Source organism: Glossina fuscipes, unplaced genomic scaffold (assembly GCF_014805625.2).
Source record: "Glossina fuscipes isolate IAEA_lab_2018 unplaced genomic scaffold, Yale_Gfus_2 0, whole genome shotgun sequence".
NCBI lineage: Eukaryota > Metazoa > Arthropoda > Insecta > Diptera > Glossinidae > Glossina > Glossina fuscipes.
In genome coordinates, this window is record NW_023998414.1 from 26012236 (window position 1) to 26036394 (window position 24159).

General features: G+C 32.3%; 1 protein-coding gene across 1 annotated transcript in view; it reads left to right on the forward strand.

Annotated features, from left to right (window-relative positions):
- Window positions 1–3702: 3702 nt before the first annotated feature.
- Window positions 3703–24159, forward strand: part of LOC119638523 — a 216257-nt gene continuing 195800 nt past the window's right edge. Inside the window, exon 1 of the mRNA XM_038035366.1 lies at window positions 3703–3995. The gene's annotated coding sequence lies outside the window, so the exon portion shown is untranslated. The remainder of the gene's footprint in view (window positions 3996–24159) is intronic.

Consider the following 24159-nt stretch of genomic DNA (forward strand, 5'->3'; position numbering starts at 1 on the left):
CATGAACCAGATGTATGGGTCTGTGGTGATGTGGTGTAGTTGTGCGTGAAGGATATCGGAGAAAGGGCGGAATTCAGTATTGCTTAGAATCAACTGATCTGACTTTCTTTGTTGTTACATAACTACGGATGAAGGGTAGACCGGAGGTACTTGAAGAACGGAATAAATGGATTTAGCCAGCTTTAGGTTCGAGCAAGCAGATGCGTCACGTGATATAATTTTTATCTGCTATATGAATAAAAATGGAATGAATCGCTTGAATATTGTGAAGCAAGAAGAAACCACCGCATTTGGGGAAGAAAAATGCTTTTACGGCACGATAAGGTACCAGCTAATCCATCTAACCTCGTGCCAGAAAAATTGTTTGCTCTCATGAGAGCTGTGCAGCTTAAAAAACCTTGAAAATTGTGACCTGTAATAATACATGGACAGACATCGGACGTGCAGATGGATAGACAAGATCAGAAAATGATTCTGAATCAATTGTCCTAATAATAGGTGGGTCTATTACAAACTTTTATGAGACTCTTTCTGTTACAATTGTCCGCGCGAACTTAATATATCGTATATTACAAATGGTATAGGGTGTGAAAAAGAAAAAGCAAAAAAAAAAAAAAAAAAAAAACAACCAGCTACATAAGACGCTAAAATCAAAGCTCGAGATTAGCGAACCAAAAACGAAGAAAAGAAAATGTTAAGCAAGAGCTGCCAACGGAACAAAACGTGATACAAGCACGAGTGAAAGGCTTAATCAAGCAACGTTGGCCCAACGAGACGTGATCGCAAAACATTAGCTATAATGCGGAATGAACGGATGGATTACGTTAAGCAAAACCACACACGACACCAAGCCCAATGGAATAAGGGTTTTATTGTAAACAAAATGAACGCCGCTTACGTCATAGGAAAAAACAGATAAAAAAATTCAAATGAGAAAAAATGAAATCATATAATCACAGAATCGTTTAATAAAGTGCGAGTTCATTTGTTTAACTGAAAGTGAGTGATTGTGCTCGTCTAGTATATAAGTTGATACTCTGAACTTGAACTCCTTAACTGAGTAAAAAAAGCGGTTGGTTTTATCCCGTCCTTTTCGCCCGGGACATTCAGAGGATTCATAGGGTTTTAATGTTCTTGTTTTTTTTTCCTTTTTTATATATGTCTGCCTTGAGGACATCTACCCATTACCGGTAGTTACGACGATAATAGGAAGAGATAGAAACTTTCTTGCTTTTCTCTTTTTTTAAATTTTTTGCACATTACTGCCAAGGCTCTCAAAGTCTCTAAATGTGCTTGGGAACAAAGACAAAATCTCTTACTTCGTTTCAAACTAAGCTTATTCTTGATTGGATGCTAGGTACGACGATTTAAAGCATACGCTTCTCTAAAATAAATTTGAAATTTTCATTTCCCGTTTAATTCATTTAAACGTTTAACTTTAACTTATTAACCGCGAATTTGAATCGAATATGTCTCCAATATACTAAAAGAATAGACCAGTGGTGTCCCGAAATGCCAAGATCTCAAAATTCAGCTAAGGTTAAAGCGTGAGCAAAACTTCAACCTATGGTGTTGGTTGTAATCGCAATTTGTCCGGTTAGCCAAACAGTGTGACAAGTGACAGCACGGATCAGGAATCACTGATATAACTGAATTCTTTCAAGACTAATACGCATAAAGGTGACATTAGAAACTCTTTTGTCGCTTCGGTATATTGTCTGTTCGTTCGCTTTGAGTTTGGAAAAATTATATTAAAGTGACGGGATTTTTTTTTTTTGTTTTTTGTTTAAATGTTTAAATTAATCTTTGTGTTTTAATTCCACCTACACAGAGTATGTACGCGATGTGCGTATATTCGTTTGCATTAGTGCTTGCTCTGTTTCTCAAACGTTTCGAGTTTCTAACAACACTTCTAACGTTACATGTTATTTCCAGTGTTTTGCAAACCATAAAAACCTATTTGGTGTTCTGTGGTTAAAAGAATGTTGTTTGATTTGCCGTAGTTCTGTTACTGTTGCTATTCTTCCGATACCCGGTTATGTTGACCTAACCGAGGGGAATTTAGTTTGTTAGCAAACAACACCACAAAGTTTAGAAGCGATGAAAACACAGAAAGATTGAAGAGAAAAGAAAAATAGAAAAAAATCAAAAAAAAAAGCAACAACAACAACAACAGTAGCAGTATAGAAAAAAAAAAAAAAAAAGCCGAAACTCCTTATAACAAAACATACCTAAGTGTAGCAAAATCGAGGAAATCAAGTAATACAGGATGACGACGACGATGATGTTTTTTGTGGTAGATTATGTGTAGAAATTTTCAAAGTTTAAACTGTAACAGATTTGTTAACTCACACAGCAGCAGTAGCAAGCTTTAACCGACATTTGTAAAGGCTATAAAGTGAACACAACATCAAAAAAAAAAAAAGAGCAAAAGAAAGTATTCCCAAAAAAGAATAAAAAAAACACATCTTTATTTTTTTTTTGTTTCGTACAATTCTAGATAATTTTCAAGCTTTCGGACATGCGCTCGAAAATTTGCCGGGACTTGGGCAAGACATGTGTTGGGTTTTTGCAATTTTCATAAAGAGAATTTCTAAAGAGTAAAAGCTTTTATTAAACTAAGAAGAGAAATGTGTAGCATGATTTTTGGAGCAAAGTGTATTCAATAATTAAGCCTACTGTTAGGGAGCATAGAATTCATGTAATTGGGAGAGTTACAAATAGAGAATTAAATGACGGCGAGTCGTTTCGAAAAAACAGAAAAACAACTAAGAAAAAAAATATAATTTTTAAGCTTTACTGAGATTTCTAGAGGAAAATGCACTTCCTCAGCATCTTGTTTTGCTTGCTGGCGGATTTGTTAGGAGGTTAAAGTCACTGGTAATGCTTGCGTTAGGGCTTAGGCAACTAGTTTCATTTAAACTGTTGCCCAGCTAGTACATACAATGTTGTGAGGTTTAAAAAAATCGAAAAGAAAATAACGCAAAAATATTTCAAAAAATAATTTGCAAAAAGTAATAAAAAAAATCCATTCAATATCACAATTAACAAAATTTTATTAAAAGAAAAAAAAAAATTAAAAATTTTGATATTTTTTTTTTTTTTTTTTTTTTAATAATTAAAGAATCCATAGCCAACAAGGAAATAATTTTACAAAAAAAAAAAAAAAAAAAAATTGTGTCATAATACAAACGCCTAAAAACAGGTTAAATGTGTGCGTGTTAACCAAGTGGAACGGCATAGAAAAACACAAAAAAAGAAAAAAAAAGAACAAAAGCAAAAAAACAACAAAGTAAAAAAAAGAAAAGAAGGGAAACGGAAACCAGTAAATGTATGTCGTTGCAAAACTTTCCTAATAGTCATAAATATATAGATATACGTATAGATAGATATACGCACACCTATACATATATGTTAGACGAAGTCAAAATTGATAATAGTTATTAAAGTGAGAGTAAACCTACTTCAACAGAGAACTTCACTTAAATAACATAAAGTTGCAAATAACGTTAATTTTGCGAATTAAACGCGGTCCGTGCTTGCTTATGAATATTAGACATGGCGCGTCATAAAGTGGCTTTTGAAGAGCGCACTTTGCATTTAATGGAAATTTGCATTGACCTGTCTTAATATCCTGGCCTATCCGTATAGATGCATACATGCACTCATACCTAAATATTCAAAAACATAAAGCATAAAAACAAAAAAAAAAAAAAAAAAAAAAAAAAAAACCAAGAGCTACTTGAATATAAAAGTCATCCTGTGCAATGAGGTACTTAAGCAAAAGTACATGTGTGCCGTCGTATGTGTGAGTGAGCACATTTCATACGAATGAACGGTAACATGTCGCGTGTGTGAGTTGTTTTCCTATTTTTCAACACAATCGGTCGCTGGAAAAAGGAAAGCAAAGCTAGAGAAAAAAAGGAAAAAGAAAAAAAAAAACGAAAAATGTATTAAGTGTGTTGCTGTTTGCCAGTGGTCTGGATGACAAGCATGTACGTGCTGTTACAACCATTACGTGTTATATGAAATTTTTTTACGCTCTTTAACGCTTTTAACAGACATCATAACACGGAGCCTTAGCTTTGACAACATAAGCGACCATATACACGCGCACACCCATACAACCGTACACACATAAAAAAGACGCACAAACTAACACGCATACATACACATAAACGTATACACAAAACACATTTATAAATCCATATATACAGCACCATCGTCATTACAAGTATTACCGTTAACATCCCGTCCTGCAGTTTTGCGCCTTTATCTGATGGCAATGATTCTTTATGTTTAAAAAAAGTCAGAAAACAAAAAAAGAAAAAAAAAAAAAAAAAGACACGGAGGTGCGTGTGCGTACGGGTCACGATCATTATTGAAGGCTAATGAAAAAATGGAGAACGCGAAGCCAAGAAAAGTATGAGAAGACTTTTTATGGCCACTTAAATACTATCGGCTATCATAAGGGAAAAAAACAAAAAAAAAAAAAAAAAAAACAAAAAAAATAAAAAAAAAAAAAGAACACAACGTATTACTAACAATTAAGCTTTTAAAGGCTAGAAATTCGGTATAAGGCAAATCAACTACTGCCCATGTGAGAAACGTGCAGTGAAAGCATTTTCGAACGCAACGTGACAAATTTATATTGAAAACGAAAGAGAATTTGAAGAAATTTTGATAAGTGCGCGTCAAGCTTATATCGCGCGCATGTATGTTAAACATTTGATTAAATATGCCCAAGAAAGCGAAAAGAATAAAATTTGTATTGTATGAAAATTAAAAGCAAAAAAAAAAATAAAATAAATATTAAATAAAATTTTCCTTGCTTAAGGAAGAAGAAAACCGGATTAGCTGAACTCCTTTAATTTTATATAAAATAATAATAATAATAATAACAACAATAACAACTAATAAATTATTGGTTTGTGGCATTTTATTTAATTTCGGTAAGTACATGCTTATTATGTACATAACTAAGGGTTAATTGCTACAAGAAATTTATGCACAAACTGAAAATGACCAAAGTTCACAATGCTTCCCACATTTATATATATTATATTATAGCAATATGTAAAATTTCTAATCCTATCGCTTGTGGTTTAATACAAAATGAAAATAACTTAAACAATAAAAACAAAAATTAAAAAAAAAAATAAAAAAAATAATACGAATTTCTATAAAATCTAGGACACAAATTTTAATTAATTATACATACATACACATATAGCAGTACGATTCACATTTTTACCACATACCAGTGACATATGCTCTTCGAAATTGTTTCGAGATTTTTAAATATCTTAAGTGCTCTTTAAAAATACATTTTCGAAAACGATTCAAATTTGCCTCCTCTTAATACAAAACAAGAAGAAAAAGAAGAAGAAGACGATAAAAAAAAACAAAGAAAATTTACATATTATAATATAAAATCTCAAAATCACATATATATGACAAAATTTCCGACTAATTATGAATTTCTTCATACGCGGCCAAGGTATCGTTACAACCAATTGTATGGATGGATACTACAAATAAAAATTTCATATTACAAATGGAATAATTTTTCTTTAAAATTCCCTTCGAATTTTAAAAGAGTCGATGCTTCCCATTTCTCAATACCATTTTATGCTTGGTCCCGGCGACGGTAAAATCTCTATAGAGACTTTAAGGAATGCATCGATAGAAAGTTCATATTTTCCCAGTAGATTTCTTTTCTATGCAGTAGCATCAATATGAGGATCCATGGCATGAAAAGATTATTATGATTAGACTATCATTATGGATATAGGGAGTAGTAGATTAACTGAGGGCACTTCGATTGGCTATGTTGATATATCTTCATGGTCATTGAAAATTCATTGAAAAAATGATACCGATTGATGATGGAGGATGCATGAAAGATTTATAAAACAGTCAGGCTACTTAAAGTGTTCATCTTCGACTTTACATAAACACTGTAAAGTTTCAACGAAAGCCGTTAGTCGTTAGCGTGTAGCGGACTTTTTAACTACATTAAACGCTGGAAGCATTATTATTTATTGTTCTAAGAATTTCGACAAACCATTTGAGACGAAACGAACGAAAAACCATATCATAGAACGAACATAAACATTACCGATGCGCTTATCTTCTCTTCAGAACTTTAATATTTCAATTAATTATTTCCATTTCCAGCGTATAAAAAATTATCATTGTTCAATATCTATATAACTAAATTATCCGATCAAAAGACTATATATATTCAGTGTTATAAAGAAACTTCTTAAGCAGCTTCTATCACCTCGCTTAGACGGTATTTTTGTAGCGGTATAACTGTGACAGAGACGCGCTCTGTCAGCCATTAAGTATCGGAACAATCATCGCAAGCCTTCAGCGTAAGATTATTTGTATTCTTATTGAATCAGTCACTTGTACTTTTAATGCATTACTGAAAAAAGAATTTTTACTGAGACGAAATTGGGAAATTGAGAGCACTTTGCCAAAAAAGAAATTTTCAAAAATATCAATCAATGTTAATAATTTAAATAGTAGACTGTAGTGTTACATTATTTTCATTTAATACTTTCTGCTATGCTATTCCATGGTGATGGATATTGAGAATTACTTCTTTTTTTTTTTTTATAATCAAATTTCATAAAGGATTTCTTGTTTGAATATCTTACGATTGCCAGATAGTAAGTGTTAAAAACGAGCACTTAGACGCAATATTTTATGCATCTAGTCTTAAAAAAAAAAAAAAAAGGAGAAATTTAAAACAGAGATTAACTTAATCCTGGTACTTACACTCCTATGACGAATAATGTCATCATGTGACTTTCAGACAATTAAGAGAATCTTACTTTTGTTCACAGCTTACAAGTCATATCTTTTTTCGATATGCAATATGAACTTGTCCAAATATTTAAATCCAAAGTTCAAATGTGACTCACAAACACATCACATTCTTATTAAAGTAAAGCGTTTGTGACTGCTTTGCCATTTCATTCGCCGTCTGGCTTTCCCTAACCCGTGGCGGTTTTCTCCTGTTCGAGTAATCGAGTAATTCGAAACCCGTGTTCTTTGCTAGGCTCATTTGCCTAGAGGGATATAATTTATGTCGCATTATTAGGTTTCAATCCATGCCTTGCTTTTGGAGTTCATCAAAAAACTGGAGAGAACTTTTTCACTCGACTTTATATTTTTTAAGCAAAATTCATGTAAAAGGGAGATGGGGAAGTCAACTTATTGACGATGCGTAGAGTTTTTCATTAAGCTTTTCCTTTTAACGCGAATTTCCTTTCTTTCGGTGACAGTGTGGCGGCTTGTGACGCTAAATGCTTGGAACATTATATAAATCGTGAATTATATACTGGCAAGTTCTGGCCCTAAACGTGAATGTAAGACAGAGTTCACGAGCACATTGCATCAATTACTGAGTACATTTCACGTTACTTTTTCGTTTTTGAAAAATTTCTATTGTGTCAAGTGTGCTCTATATGACTGAGATGAAAATCGTTATCTGTCTTAGTATGACTAAGGTATAAAGGGTCGAAGTAAAATCTTGTATGATACTTGTGATGCAGCCTGCGAACGTATGCATCACCCAGAAGGGCTGCTCATCTCTTCATCGAATTTTTTTCTGTTCAATCTAAAAGCCGGAATTTTTGAATGAAATTTGCTACATCAACGTGTTTTGCTCCAAAGGAAAACGCTGCAGCACTTCCCGTAAAACGCGTTACTTTAAAAACACCTCGTATGAATAACTGTATTAAGCGAATTAGTGTACAAAACTTAATGATGGACCGTGGCTTACAGTAATATTTCTATTTAGTTATAGAAGGTCTGCTATAAGTATTTAAAGAATGAAAGGATGAAAGGCAATAGGATAATAATATTCGAAGAGGTGAACGCGTGTTTTGTCTAACGAATCCTAGCACGATGAGCCTCACAGGCTTATAGTTAGAATGAAATTCCTTAACTTAGACAAGAAGTTGCTCAGAATTTCAGTTTATTTATTTATGCAGAAAAAGGGAGACTATATTGCTTTCTTTCGAAAAAGAAAAAATTTATTTGTTGTTGCATAAAATTCGATTCAGATTCGATTAACAGTTCAGTCCAACATATCTCTGCCCCAAAGTTCGTCTTCGATTGTGTCCTTTCCGTTCAACACACGGACTTACCGTCTGACTGTGCGACTTTGCCTCATATCGTGCAAATTTTGCTGAACTTTCATTAAATATTGTTTTTTTTTTTTTTTTTGTAATTTTTGTTGTTTGAAAATGCAATGCGAAAATTTCAAAAAATTTAAGCTCAATGGTTATATTCGCCTCAAAGGCTTATCGCATGTGGATAAGGATTAAATAGACTTAAATTATAGAAATAATTGAATAATGTTTTTCTGTTCGTTATATATTTTGAATGAATTCTTGTTTGGGCAACAAAAAACCAAACCAAAGATATTCTAAAGACATTTTATATATATATATATATATATATCGAAATTATTCCAATTCTATATGATTTACATATGGGAATTTAATCCATTCGATTTGTAAATCGTGTCTTATTTAAGTAACATGACATCTTATTCGAATTTGTCAATTTTTTCAAAATTCGTTGTTGGATTTACGTTGAAAATAAATTGGAATTTTACGGGACTTGAAAAAATTATCATTACATGCGTTCGTGTGTGCGTGTGTGTGTGTGTGTGTGTGTGTGTGTGTGTGTGTGTGTGTGTGTGTGTGTGTGTGTGTGTGTGTGTGTGTGTGTGTGTGTGTGTGTGTGTGTGTGTGTGTGTGTGTGTGTGTGTGTTTATGTGTGTTTATGTGTGTGTTTGTGGTTGTATCTGTTCTATGGGGTTCAAATTCGTATTTATTTGTTATTGAAATAACAACAAAGAAAACCAATTGAAACGAGGAAAATCGTGCAGCAACCTAGGAACCATAGGAATTGCTGGCAGCAGTGAGGTGTGTCCATACATTTTTTCTTTGAAATTGAATCTTCTCTATACAGGAAACAATGAAAATTCATTGTGAAGCGAAATATATGAAAATATATACGAGTGGTAACGAGAACAATGAATTACTCAGCTGTGAGGTTAAAACTTGAAATCCGAAATATAGACCATTTATCCTTTCATTGTATGAAAATATTTACTTTCATATTTGCTATCAATTTCTATAAACAAACAAATTAAAATCAAAATTTTACCCCTATACACACCAAAAACATAAAAACAATACTTTTAAAATTATTTTCTCTTAATTCTCATGATTCGTGCGTTAGTTCAGTTTTCCATCCCTTCTCAATGGCAGAAAATGGAAAGATTTTCTTGCACTTCTAATAATAATAATAGTAATGGAAAATTAGTAACCGGATCACTTAAGTAGATGTTGGCTTTAATTAGTTTTTAATTGTAATAAGGTAATAATCGAAATATTAATAATAAATAGATTAAAATGCCTTAAGAAACGTAGGGCTTTCTTAATCAAACTCAAATTTGTCTTTAACAAGATTGATTTGACTTTTCCAAAGGCGCTGCGTTATGCCTGCTTCAAGTGTTTTGTTTTGTTATCGTTGAGTTTATATATTTGTTGAACTACTCTGCCCATCGACCTAACCGGGTCACAACCTAGATGCTTAGATCCGCGCTTTTCTTTGCCATTACACTGAGCGACTTCTTTCGACCAACTATACGCTGGTCTACGGTAGGAATTTCGCAAATGCGTACTCGTTTAAATCAAGTTTAAATTGTATCTCTGCACATAAGCATTCAATTCTTATTTATATTCGTCTTTGTTCGTTCGTCTCATTGTCTTTCTCCGTTTTCGTATTAAAAAGTATGGAAAATTTATGTCGAGTTTAAAAAAGAAAAAAAAAAAAGAAAAGGGAAAAATCTCAATGCACCTGCTCACTTAGCTACACTTCATTGAATGCATACACAATTTTAATTTCTCCTTATTGGTTAAGATGTTTGAGTATAAAGAATTTATTTGCAACAAATCTTACCTTTGTCTTCCTTTTGCACAAGAATTTTCCTTTAGAAAATAAGCGTAATCTAAAGGACGGAGTAATATAACCATATCCAATAAAGTACTCGTATTCCTAAACTATTCCCATCGGTCGTAATTGATTTTAAATATTGATAATGTTGCTGAACTGAGTCGAGAGCAAGGCTTCTTAGTCTTATTATAATATCGCTAAGCTTGCAAAATGCGTGAATGTGCAACGTGTGTGGCAGTAAGAGACAAATTATATAATATATAACAAAAATCTTGCAATTATATGAAAGCAACGCATAACAAATCAGTGAAAACTTGAAAATTCCTTACACTCGAGAATGCTTTCCGTTTATGAAATGGAAAAATATGATAATTGTATGGCACAAATTTTAAGTTTGCTGCTTCTTGAATTGCTAAAATTAGAGATTTTTCATCCTTCAACAATTTTGCAGAATTTTTTCGAGTAGACATATAAGCCATCCTTATTGTCTTAGTTCAGTTCATCGCAACCGTTCATAAAAACAATTTAATATTAAAGTACTTTTATAATTTTAATTCAGTTCATTGCCCATCCATAATTGACGACAGGCGCTTGAGACTTCGGTTGTTGTGTTTTTAAACTAATTAAAATTAAGTAAAATAAATAATATAACAATAGCAACAATAATATCAATAATAGTAATAATAATAATAATAATAATAATAATAATAATAATGATAATAGTAAAATTAAATACTAATGACGAATGCTCGTAATCCCTAATACGAAATTAATATTAATGTGTTATTTATCAACTCCTAAACTGAAAATATGAAGAGCGAGTTAGAACAAGTATGAACATTCTAGTCGGGCAAGGCCGACCATTAAATACCCTAAACCACATTGTCTAACACAATTCTTAGTTTTATTATAGAATACAAAAATTATGTCTCGTCTCTATATAAAGCTATCTTTTTCATGTGCGTAGTTCTCGGGCAGTGAGCTTAAAACGCAACCTAATAGATCGAAAAATAGGCGTAGATGATCCAAAATTTGTAGAAGTCATTTTTTTTTTTTTTTAGATATCATTATAATATTACGTGTCAAACAATTTCCATCACCACATATTAAAACTACGATTTTTCCGCTCTACATAGGGTCAATGTTCGTGAAAATCTCTATTAGGATAGGAGTGAAAAAATAATTCGAGACAATTCAAATTTGTTACACTTAATTACTTTCAGTTTTCGTTATATAAGAGGGGATTGAAAATTTGACCGAACTGGTCCAAAGTTTTCATATTAATACTACTACTAAGTCACTTTCGCCGAGAAATTCGGAAAATTGCAATTTTTTTGCCATGTAACGATTCTTCAGAACAGGCCGTTATGTAACAAAATTTTATCGAACTATCTGAAAAATTGTGACCTGGAGCTTGAACACAAATTCACATGCACAGACATCAGACAGCAAGACGGACAGACAGGCTTAGATCAATTCAGATTATGATTCTGAATCGATCGGTATAATAAAGGATGGAACTATCTTAAGCCCTTCTACGTGCTGCATACGCTAGCACAAACTGAATATATTCTTGTACCACAAATGGTTGCATGGGCATAATAACATATTAACTGCAAGTCCTAAATTATTGAGCGAATGCTTTTATATATAAGAGTTTTTTTTTTTTAATCTTCTCGTTTTCGTATTGGTTTTGCATAGCGGACAAATTACATCCATTACAGAACGAAATTCCGGATATCAAGTTTCAATGTGAGAACGCAAAATGAAACCACAGGTGGTACTGTGAACAGAACACATTGCTGTATGCACGACATTTTGAACTTTCGATAGCTACCGTAATGAACGTATTTTCCTGATTAAGACTAAGATTACGAAACGTTTTATTCATTTTTATTTATTTATTTTTTTTCAAATCTGCTCAGCATTTTATTTACATGCGAATTAAGAGTAATTTAAAATATGACTTATGAAATTTGAACGATAGTTCAACTATTGAAAGAATTTTAGCTATGAAGAGACATACAAACAGACTTTATTAAATTGACTGAAAATGTAATCAAAAGTAAGTAAATGTCTCCACATTATTACTTCTCAAGTGTGTATAAGTAAGTAAGTGAGGAAAGGAGAATGACAACTTTGTTAGAGCTAAGGGGGGGGCATAAGAAAATTGAATTCAAACTCGATTAAAGAGCATTTAAAGCGTGCACTAAAAGGCTACCTTGTTTGTTTGATTGAAAACAATTTAAAAAATATTACTCATTATAAATAAATGAGTACGATGATGGTGGTGTAAGTTTTCCAGGTGTTGTTTTATTTGTTATTTTATCTAATGACAATATCCATCAATCATGGCGAGAACGAAGAATGATAAAAACAAAAAAAAAAAAAAAAAAAAAAAACACTAACACACACACACAAACAAACAAACAAACAAAAAGTCGATTGATTGCATCAATTTATCATTTATAATAAAATTAATTTATAATTTATTAGAGTGTTTTGACAACATATGTATATATGGTGTGCGTGTCTGGCATGTTGTCAATTACTGTATAATTAATTTTCATAAAGCTATTGACAAAAATTTATTTATAATATTTGACTGTGTTAATGCAATAAATATTTTGTTATAATAATCAAAATTTATGCCACAAAGTGTTGGATGATAATGATATGCATTGCATTACTCGATTTTATTTACTTACAAGGGGCAATTTTAAACTCGTATCTCTCTCTCTCTCTCTCTCTCTCTCTCTCTCTCTCTCTCTCTCTCGCTCTTTCTCTTACCTTTCAAACCCGCGCTCATATGTTACGTAGCAAAAATTTTAATATTTTCAATATACTTAATATGTAATGTATGCAAATACGTATGTAATAGTAAGTAGTTCAAGCAAAACCCATGTTTTACAAAATTTTAAACAAGAAATGTTTTACTTTTCGTCTGCTTTTTTTTATTATTTTTTTTTATTTATCACATGATATGCATAATGTGCACTTATATGCAAATAAATAAAAAAAGATGGAATTTTATGAAAATAAAAAAAAAACGCAAAAAAAAAGTAGAAGAAAAATGAAAAGTAATGTTAACAAAAGGTAAATGTTTTCCTTTCAATTGCATAGAAAAATGAAATAGCCACCATCGCAGCAAGCCACCCTTTTAATCCCTGAGAATACACAAGAGCAAATAGAAAGCTCACGGGCGCATATAAAAATGAAATAAAAGAAAGAAAGAGTTTTTCTTTCATTCGTTTTATAAAATTTTTAAAGATAAATTGAAAAAAAAAATAATATATATATATATATATATAAATATAAAAGAGGAAAACTCTCTTCACTTGTTTTTTTTTTTTTGCTTTTCATTTCGTTTGTAGTGTAAAGTGAAGGTTAAGTTTAGATGTGTGTATGAAAAATATGAAAAAAAAAAACTTCAAATGATATATTGTTAAAGTTTTCTTACCAGCTTGAAGAAGGAAACTAAGTATTTTGTGAAACATAAATTAAATACATTCCCTTTCATGCACATTGAGTTTCTTTGTATTTTAAACATTTTTTTCTTTGTTTTTTTTCCATGTTTTTTAAATATTTTTTTGAAGAAATTATTTTACTTTATTATAAGTAAAGGATTTCGGTCTTTTTCTTTTTTCTCCTCTTTTTTCGTTTAATATATATCCATCAGATCAGGTGGGTATGTTCATTTGGTCCGTCTTTAAGCAATGCATGGCATTTTGGTGTTTTTATGCATCGATATAGATCTTGATGTGATTGAGTTATGTCCATTCTATCTACATATATATGCGTCTAAAGGATTATAGAAATTAAACTAACTTGACTAAAGTAAGGCATCGAGGGATCAGATTTACGCTCTCAACAATACAATGTACTGGGTCTTTCGTTGATCACAAGTGATATCTCTGGATCCGTCTTAAGAATACATTGAATAATTAACATTTTAACGCAGTAAGCATTCTTTTCTTTCGTCTGTTAGATGAACCAAATGAAGCGATTTTTTGCCACCCGATTTTCATATGTGATTTTTCAGTGCGTTTATCGATGCTTTCTTTTCGACTTTCTTATCTGTTTATTTGCTCGTTTCTGTCGACTTTTGCCATTGATGGATTTTTTCGTAGCACATTAACGTTCGTCTCTGTGTACGTCTATGTGCCTGTCAATTTATACATATGTTCTTACATATCCGTCTATGCTGTTATCTGTAGGCCTGACCTTATACTTCACTGCAAGTTTGTTTGTGTGTTTGACCTATTATGTCCATCTCTACGTTTGCCGATGTAGCCACTTCTCAATATATTTGTGCTTTCATTCATAGACTGCTTGTATATCTTTGCTTTGATTTTTCCAATCGTATCATTCTGTGCGTTCACTATTAGAGATATAAAAATTTTAAAAATTGATATAAAACACTAAACTACTGGTTTATGACGTACACAAGCAAGAACGTTATAATGAGATGCTGCAAACCACATACAGCACCAGCTTTAATGCATTCATTCCACCTTTCCTAACCACCTTTCAATGTTGAACGTTATATAAGAAGTGGGCGAAAAACTGGTCTAATTCGAATTATTTTTAATAACATTTATCCATGGGCGAAAACACGTCAGTGTATCAAAATTTCTCAAAATATGTTGGAAATTGCGAGCTTAAGGCGTTTAAAGAACTAACAAAAAAAAAAAAAAAATAAATAAACTCTTTTTCACATTTACCTTCGCCTTCAAGAGTTTAGTATTTTTTTTTTGGCATATTTTATCCGAAAGAAAAATTAAAGGAAAAAAAAACATGTTAATAAGTTTTTGTATTCCTTTGTAATTAGTACGATGTTGTTCATAGCTCGTGACGAATTATTTAATATGATACCCTTTCCATTGTCTTTTTATCTTTTGTCTAAATATCAATTTGAAATTTTCTGCCATTTCATACATAAATATCTGAAAGATTTTCTAACAAAATGAATTGGAAAAATATAATTAATGAATAAAAAAAAAAAAAAAAAAAAAAAAACAAGAAATAAATGTAGAGAAATAATTTTATTAATAATGCGTTACTCACAATTTAATTTATATAATTAATTAATATTTGATAAATCGCTAGAATATAAACGAAGAATAGAGAAAAGAAAACATAAAAAAAATGAGTGAGGAATTTCAATACTAATTAGCGAAAGAAATTTTACTTCTTATATAAGGTTGTTTTTGTTTTTTGTTTTTTTCTTTTTTTTTAAACTTATTACAATTTAATTGTTTTTTAATAAGTATATAATGAAAAAAAAAAGAAGGTTTTATTCTTATAAATAATACAACGGAACATTTTGCGCGTTATATGCTATCTCATATTAGGGATAAGTATCGTCTCGCAATAGCTCAACTTAGAGAGATGTAAAGACGAAGAGTGAAATCCTCTATAGAAAAAATGCGAAAAGGCTGCACACAATAGACAAATGAAAAAATTGGCTGCACTCACAATGCGATTTCTAAAGTCGAGATTTTTATGACTCGGTCTTGTTTTAGCGAACATTTGAATGGGTTTACATTTTTATAGAAATAATCATAAGAAAGAAATTTGCTTTAAAATCGCGGCAAATCAAAAGCAAAGCCCTCACGTTACGAATATTTTTCTATGCTTTCATTACATTATATTACTACTTAGTATTCGCTGGCTTGCAGGTGTAAAGACTTGAATATCTTCTATAATAAACTTATTACACAAAGTAAAGCCAGTCCTATTAATTTATATTTTAAGTTGCTTTTATGTGTGTGTGTGTGTGTTTAATTTCGTTGTAATGTAATTTATAATATTTTTTATTTGCTCTCGACAGCATTGACGGCATGATTCAACGGATTTATGAGCATAGTGTAATGAGAATAAAGCAAAAAATTAAAAACCAATTTAAGCAAAATATGGAAAAAGCAAAAGTGATTTTATTCGACGCGGCAACGGACTAATAGACTAAAGAACAACTTATAATGTTAATGAGAATTTTTATAGTTTGATGCTGCACGCATTTGCAAAGCACATTATAGTGAATACAGATAATGAGGCTATCTTCCGTTTTCTTTAAAACTCTTTACTAATGTTTGCAAGACGTGTTTCAAATTTGAAATTTCTTTTAGGAAAATATTGAATATCTCAAGAACATCGTGTATCGTATCATGAGATTTCAGTAAACCTTCTATTAGTTATAACAAAAATTTTCGATAATTTATTGGAAACACTGGAAACACTGAAAACTTACTCCGTAACATGGTTGCTAACAATGAAATCGGAATCAGAAATAGACCTGAAAGAAAAAAACTTCTCACAATACAAATTTCAATTTCACCTTATTTTGAAAACTCCGATTTTGCATATTTCAATGCCGAACCGGTTGTTTTATTCTTCATCTCTTATAGCAATAGACACAAGTCATATTATTTTGCATTCTACTGATTATATTTAAAGACGATAAACAAGTGAAGCATTAAAACCATCACCAAAGCTTGTGATTAAAAAATAGGTAATAATTTATTTTATTCCCACTAAGTGCATAAAAATACCCACCGGAGAGTATATATCTCTCTCTATTTAATCGCAAAGTAAGTAAACTATGATCATAGCCTTAAAGTTGTTAACTAAAAATTCGAGCTTAGTGGGCTTAGCTTCAGAAATCACGTTATTCAGTGATCAAAGCTAAAAGAAAAATATCACATAGCGAGTTCATTTGTTGCTTGTGTTTAAGAGCAAGAGCCTTTACGTTCCCTTACGTTACTGCCAGTAAGTGTATATGTTATGTGTAATTGCGGCGGCATAACAGTAAGTAATGCTGCCTGATATATTATATTACGGTCAGGTAATATTCTTTTTTAACTAGACATAAGTTGTTAAGCTTATGCTGATGTCACATTCATGTTTTATAACAACTTACTCTTTGCCATGCGTGCGGTCATACAATTCACTTTGATAAGTGTTGACATAAAACTTTAAGAAAATGAACTCGCACGTATCAAGATAGGGCGGAAATAAATTGAAAGTAATTTCTTTCTTGTTTTATAAAACTTTTCAAGTTTTTTATAGCAACATCAGTCAGTTTACCATAAAGTATAACATATACGTAAAATGATTCTGTGACTTTACAAGTTTGCATTTTCACTTCATGCAGACTGGTTTTTACCGCAAGATTTCAATTATGGATCTTTGTAAATATTTTTTTCCCCTTTTTCTTTTTTTCAATGGGCTCATATGCCCATCTTCGAAATATTTGAACCAACCACTTTTAAAGGAGTTTGTAAAAAAACCTAAAATATTTGTTTCACTTTGATATGTCAGTAAGAGGCAAAGAAATCTGCATTATTTTTAAAAAGCACCGATCCGTAATGCATGCGATTCCGATAATTTGTAGACGAGTTACAATGTTTTGAGTGACGCTACTTTTGTTTTGTTTAAAGCGAGGGAAAAATCCAAACTCCGTGCGTTAAATGGAAAATTGTTTTCTGATATTCGTCAGGTCTAGCCATAAAGGAAGATTGTCTGCTTGCGAGCCTCAAACCGACGTTCAAGGGAATAAAATCGGGATGAAGAGATGAGATTACCTTGGGAGTGCTGAAAAAAGGGTCTATAAAAAAGGGGTCGTAAGATTACAAAAGTTTTAGTTTGATTGTATCTTCATGCAAGGAGACTACGACGAGTTATGCAAAAAAACAATTTTCAAACATATTGGCCGATGCTTTCTTTTAAAAACGCCTACCGGATGCACAAGAGCAATCCTCATGTAGCAATAAAATAATGCCATTGCCAAGTACTGCACACAAACATTGTAAAGTACTGTTTATGGTCTACCATACTAGAGTTTGAACCTGGGATCACTATGCTATGCGGGATCGTTAAAGACATTCGTAACATCAAATCTTTAAAATGAAGGAAAGCTAGACAAGCTAGATCTTATTTTAATGTAAATTGAACTTAATCTACAATAGAGTTAAGTTTCGAACCCTAAAATATCTCTGATTATTATTTATTACAGATAGATACACGGCTGATGTTATTTGATTCAGTTCTTCTCCTATCATGACATAAAGGTTTAAAGATCAATATGGCGCTTATTTGCTTTAACAAAATTTAAAAAAAAAAAATAAATAAAAAAAAATGTGTTCGAATTTTGGTGAAAAGACGCCATGAACACTTTCCTGGATAGGAAGAACAAGCATAATTTCTGCCTGACGAAGCCCACAATACCAAGCCAAATTTTAATCGCCCCTTCACATGCCCATTGCGTGATTTAAGTTTTGTACCTGTGCACGAACAATCTTACTTCTAATCCAATTCCGTTGGTTTATGTTCCGTCATTCCATAATGCGCTTTTTTTTTTGGCACACGACAAACACTTGCGAATGTGCTGTGCTTCATATAAACACTTTTCTCCTTCCATTTATTCGGCCAAAAAGCTACGCATTGCTTAAGCGCTTTTTCTTAAATTCCATTGCGATTCCTCCCTAGAGGACTCGAGCGGATTTAGTTTGCTTTCGTCGGCGATTTTGCCGAACGTAATGAATTGAGGGTATATTCGTTTTGTCAAAACGCGTGCAACGCACTGAAGGAGATATTAGAGACCACACAAAGTATATGCGCTCTTAGTAAGTATGATATTTTGAATCGATTTAATCATGTCCGTCTGTCCAGCCATCCATCTGTCTGTGCAATCCCTTTTTTAAAGATTCCCCTGAAGCTATCGATTCAAAATTTCGCGAAAAATATTGCAAGCTCTTGCACTCTGGTTGGTATTGAAATTGGATCGAAACGTTTGAAGGACGCGCCTACAGTATCGTGCAAACTGTTCGCATTTTTTTTTTTCAAAAGTAGTAAAAACTTCGTCTTTTACTCCTTACTCGTCAAATACAAAAGGTTAAATGTATGAACATCTGGGCGATGCTGTAGTATCTGTACAAGCAAGGGAAAAATTGACGACACCAACCCAATATGATTGTGCATTAAAATTTGATTTTTTTTTAATATCTTTATAACGAGCAGAAACGAGCTTCACACACCCCATAAAGTATATAAATTCTTAGCCATTTTCAAGCTTGAAATATATCTAAGCATGTCACTCTGTTTATCTGTCCGTCTGTACAAAGCGTATAGTACGTGTGGTAAGGTTCACCCCGTTAGCGGAAATATCTTTTATAAATTTTTAATCGACTTTGGAGGGGACTTAAACTTTTCAAACGACACGTCCATGGAAGAAAAAATAGTGAAAATCAGTCGCGACCACTCCATATTATAGAACATGGAATTTTAGTTCTTTTGCTTGCATTCTTTGTTAGGACCACAGCGATGGATAGAAAAAATGCGGTTACAACCGAACATAATTTTTTTACTTGTTTGTTTGCGATTTGAATGTGTCATATTTACTAAGGCGAATCGCACTTTCCGTCATAGTCCAACGAAGCCCTCGGCCGACGGTAGCCGAAGAGTATCGTATTTAAAAATTGCTCGTATATTTTTTGTATTATTGTAATGGGCAACTTTCAGAACATGTTTTGTACAGTAAATCGTCGAGGCGATAAAAATGCAGAGATAACGGTAAAAATTATAATATTTGAAATTGTCTTGAAATGAATTTCGTACCGCTCGATTGTGATTTTTAGAATAGTATACGGTTTTATTTACAAATTATTTACAAGAACTTGTATCTATAGCAAGTTAATTCTCGTTCTGGTCTCTTCGGATTAACTCTAGCCACTCTAGTCGACTGAGTTTGCCTTTCGCAAATGTTCCGCTTATATGCCGTTCTACAAGTAAGTTATCGTCGCGACATTTTTAATCCGTTAATCCATTTCTCCGTTGAATTTCCGTTGAATTGTAGTTAATCTTTTTGGCAGTCGTTAGTTGCATATATGCTTACTTGGTCTTCTTAGAATAGTTGAATATGGCATTTTCGTAACAACATAATGTTTCATTTATAATAATGCTAAGCACTATCGTGTATGTCGTTAAATGAAAATAAATTTCTATAATTACATCATAAGAGAAGATGCGTGAAATGCGTATATATGTGTGATTGTTTCTATTTACAAATATATTTGCTTTCTTCATTAGGTATTAAAAATGATTTTTCAATTTTCTGTATCCACGAACGATTTACGATTTACGAAAGCAAAGCAATTAATTTTTTTAAATCCTTTGCGATAATAAAGAGGGAAAAAAGCAAATCATTCTTGTCTCCAGAAAAATCTATTCAACTCCTTTTTTTTTTCTCCTCCTTCCAAAACACTATCCAATGCATTTTCAATTATGAATTTTTTAATCGACTTAGGGTCCTCTGTAAAAATCGAAATAAGATTTATAAACTAATCTCATTGCCAGATCCGGATGATTTCATTAAAACTGCTCTGTCACACTTAAACTAAAATTAAAAAAATTCTATTATTGAACTTCACTCCGCCACGCACTCTTATGCGTTCGATTATCATAATTCAAGTTGTTTCGACGCGACTGACTGTACGCTCCACGAATTTTCTGCTCATATGCCCTTGTACAAGCAAGCGATCAGTATCTACCTTCATTGTGAATATTATTGTTGTAATTGCTTTTTCCTCTCAATATTTTGCTAATTTTAGTCAATTTTTTTTGTTAGTTGCACGAGGTAAGTAAGGCGTCATAAACATGTATTTGGTTATGCCTTCTTAGAAAATCGAGCAACTTTTATGCAAACTCAAATCGTCAAACGTGCGTAGCAATGGTATTAATTTGATCACCTATTAGTGAATGAATGGAAAATTGGCGTTGACTCGATTAACCCAGAATCCAAATAAAAGACTCAAACTAGAGTAGATTAGAAAGATGGATGGATTTGGCTCAATCGATGCGGACTACTTTAATGCGTGTATTCGGATGCGTGGATTGGAAAAGGAATTAATTATGAACGCCGTCGAATCATTTTCCATCACTCGTATTAGTCGTTTAGCCATCGAATATTTGAACACTCATACAATCGAATTAATTGCTATATCACACGGATTTGATGCCTAATGATTTTTTCTCTTTTTTATTTGCGAACGTCAAGGATAAATTGCGTGGGCATCATATTTTAATGGCAGAAGGGGTCCTGAATACGCTTTAACAAATTATTTCAACCTATGGAAAACTGTATAGATTACAAATGCTTAAAGAAGCATTTTTTAGCAGAACAATAAACAAAGCAACTTTTAATGACAATCAAACTAATTCTTTTTTTTGATTATTAGACTTAAAATGTGATTAGCGCTCTACGTATTTCGGTGTATTTCAAAGAGAACGACAAGACATGAGTAAATCGATCTTTGGTTTGAGCATATCAAGATTTATATCAGTGATGTGTGATTTATATCACTTGTGTCACTCTCATATCCACAGTTTTAGCGCACAACCCATTGCAATCGAACGAAATGTGATTAAGGAAATTTGTCTCGCCATCCTGCAGCTATAAATATAACTACTTTTCAAAATAAGGCTTTGCATGGAAAGTAGTCGAAAACAAATTGGTTTTACTGTTGCCCTGCTGCAGCCATTTGATCTTAGCACTGCGGAATGAAGTACTTGAAGACATCTATAAACTTTTTTTTCTATACGCGTTTATGCATCTTTTCGGTCAAATTGCGAAATGTCACAGAAGAAACGCATTGATTAATATGTGAAAACAATTAAAAACCCTAAAAGTGAGCTAAGGCCCTCTATTAAACACTCTTTAGCTCCATACGGTTATGGCGGCTATTCATAATACAATGTTATATGAGAAAAAAAAATTGATCCGAACTAGACCAAATTCAATAGTGTTCATGTCTCAGTCAAAACATGTCTGTGTAAAATGTTTCATGAAAATATCTCAAAAATTGCGATCTTCACGCTGAAGACAAGAAATCAAGACCGAAGGACAAGCTTAGATCGATTGGAAAGTGATTCGGAATCGAGAGAACACAAACTAATATTATATTTTCACTTGCATCGCAAGGATATAAAATAAACGAAAAAGTTTAATCGCAATCCAATCACTTCGACAGAAGTGTTCTGTTTGTCCAATAAACACCGTTTGCTTTATACAGAAATCGCAGATTGGCGGTGAAATGTAAAAGTTTTTTTAAACTTGAATTTTGAAAATTGAAATCCAACATATAGACGATAGAGAAGTGTTACTTTGCTTGCTTGCAAGTGTTTTGTTTGCAAATAATATGAACGCTGGAAACTGAAATGCTTCGCTGGATGAAACGAAAGCAAATAAAGGCGAGCATGCATGTATCAAACGTAGGCGTCTCCTGTTGTTTATGACACTGGGACACGCGACTCATATAACGTGCGATGGGCATAGAATTTTGCACTTGAATAGGGTTTTTTTCAAAAATTTTACAGATCAAGCCATAAAATATGCTCAGTGCGTCAATCGTGTGTCTAACTATAATCTTTAAGGTATTAAAAGCAAATATTCTCAGCTCAATTTTTAATGACATTTTCTTAAGCCCCCTGCACTATGAAATCTAGTGCGATTATTATTAATTTTGATATGTTTAACTTAATTGGCGAATGGTTTTATATTTTTTTTATTTATTTTTTTTATATATGTTTGGCTATATAAATAATATAAATTTCTGCACTTGAAATCTTATGCATCTCGATAACCATATTATGTAAATGTGCTGGCACGCGTTGCGTTATGCTTATTAATAGGAAGGTGTGAATTTGTTTTCGCAAAAATGCACCATCGGTGCTCATATTGTTGTGTTTTTTTTTTTTTTTTCGTTTCCTCCTTTTTTTAATTCTCATCAATTTGAACATACATGAAGACATCAGATAAAGTAAATCACTTCTTAATACCCAATTGAAACTCAAATAATTCATGAAATGAAAACAAATCAAATACGATATATAATGAATTCTGATTGCCCTACGCGTAGCTTTGCGCTTTATCATAATCAAATCTTGAACTGATATAATAAAAGAAAAGGAAATAAGAAGAAGAAATTAACAATTAAATTATGAATGCAAAGTTTTGAAATGAACTTTTTCCTTTTTTTTTCTTTTTGTTAATTTATAAAGTCTACATACAGCAAGTGGCTTGATAAGTACGCTTTCTTCATCATACGCGTACCGTGGCACTTGGAAAAATTGCAAGCATCGCGCTTTGTTTTTTACGTGAACAATCATTTCATGTTTGTGCACATCAACCGATTGTTGTTCTGGCATTGCTCTGAGGAAAATCATGAAACGACTTATATATACATATATATATATATATATATATATATATGTATGTGCAAGCATGAAAGTTGTGCGCGTAGGAAAGTGCTAGCGAGCATTCAATTCATGAAACATTTAATTTCCCGATGTAATAACATACTTGATTTTTAATTGCTTCATTGAAAAGTTCATTTAATCTTCGATAGATTGATTCAATGAGCTTTGCGAAACTCCTTCATATGCAATATCGCCGAGGTACTTTATCTTCAGTCTTGTTAAAGGTATGGAATGGGTCGATAGAATAAGTGAAGAAGATTTCGTGCTAATGGTTAAGAGTCTTTGCTTTGCTTTGCTTGCTTGAATTTCGACAACCTTTCCCGTAACCCAATGCAATTGTCAAACATTTAACAAACTTCCCCGAAATCAATGATGACAAACCGATAAACCAGGCGAACGAATATATGTAGGAGGAAATCATTTATTTCGTATAATCTTTATATTTGTCTGTTTACCCTACAACTCACTCAATTCATTGGTTTCTCTTCGCCACGACTTAAGGCGGTTCCGATCAAGGAAATCAAATCCTACGACTTCTATGAACGATAGATCGATTTTGTCGCGGCAAATTTAACCGTTCCGCTTAACATATCTGTGAATAATGAAAAAGAAAACATTTTCACTTTTCCGTTTAATCTACGAGTCACGGAAGCGACAGAATAGGAATTAGTCATCTATATTTATTCTTCTTACTTACGTTGATCGTAAGGAACATCTACAGGGTTCGAAGAAGTCCTTAATTATCTTTTCTACTGTTCCGTTTTGCTTGGATGTAAAATTCTTCTGGGCCACTAGAAGAGCGCTTACTAATATGCAGTCCATTTTACTGACAAACTACATTTTCCGCTGAACGATCGAAGAAGAACAAGACTGCACCAGTTTATTGTTCATTGTTACATAGAACTTATGCTAATTACG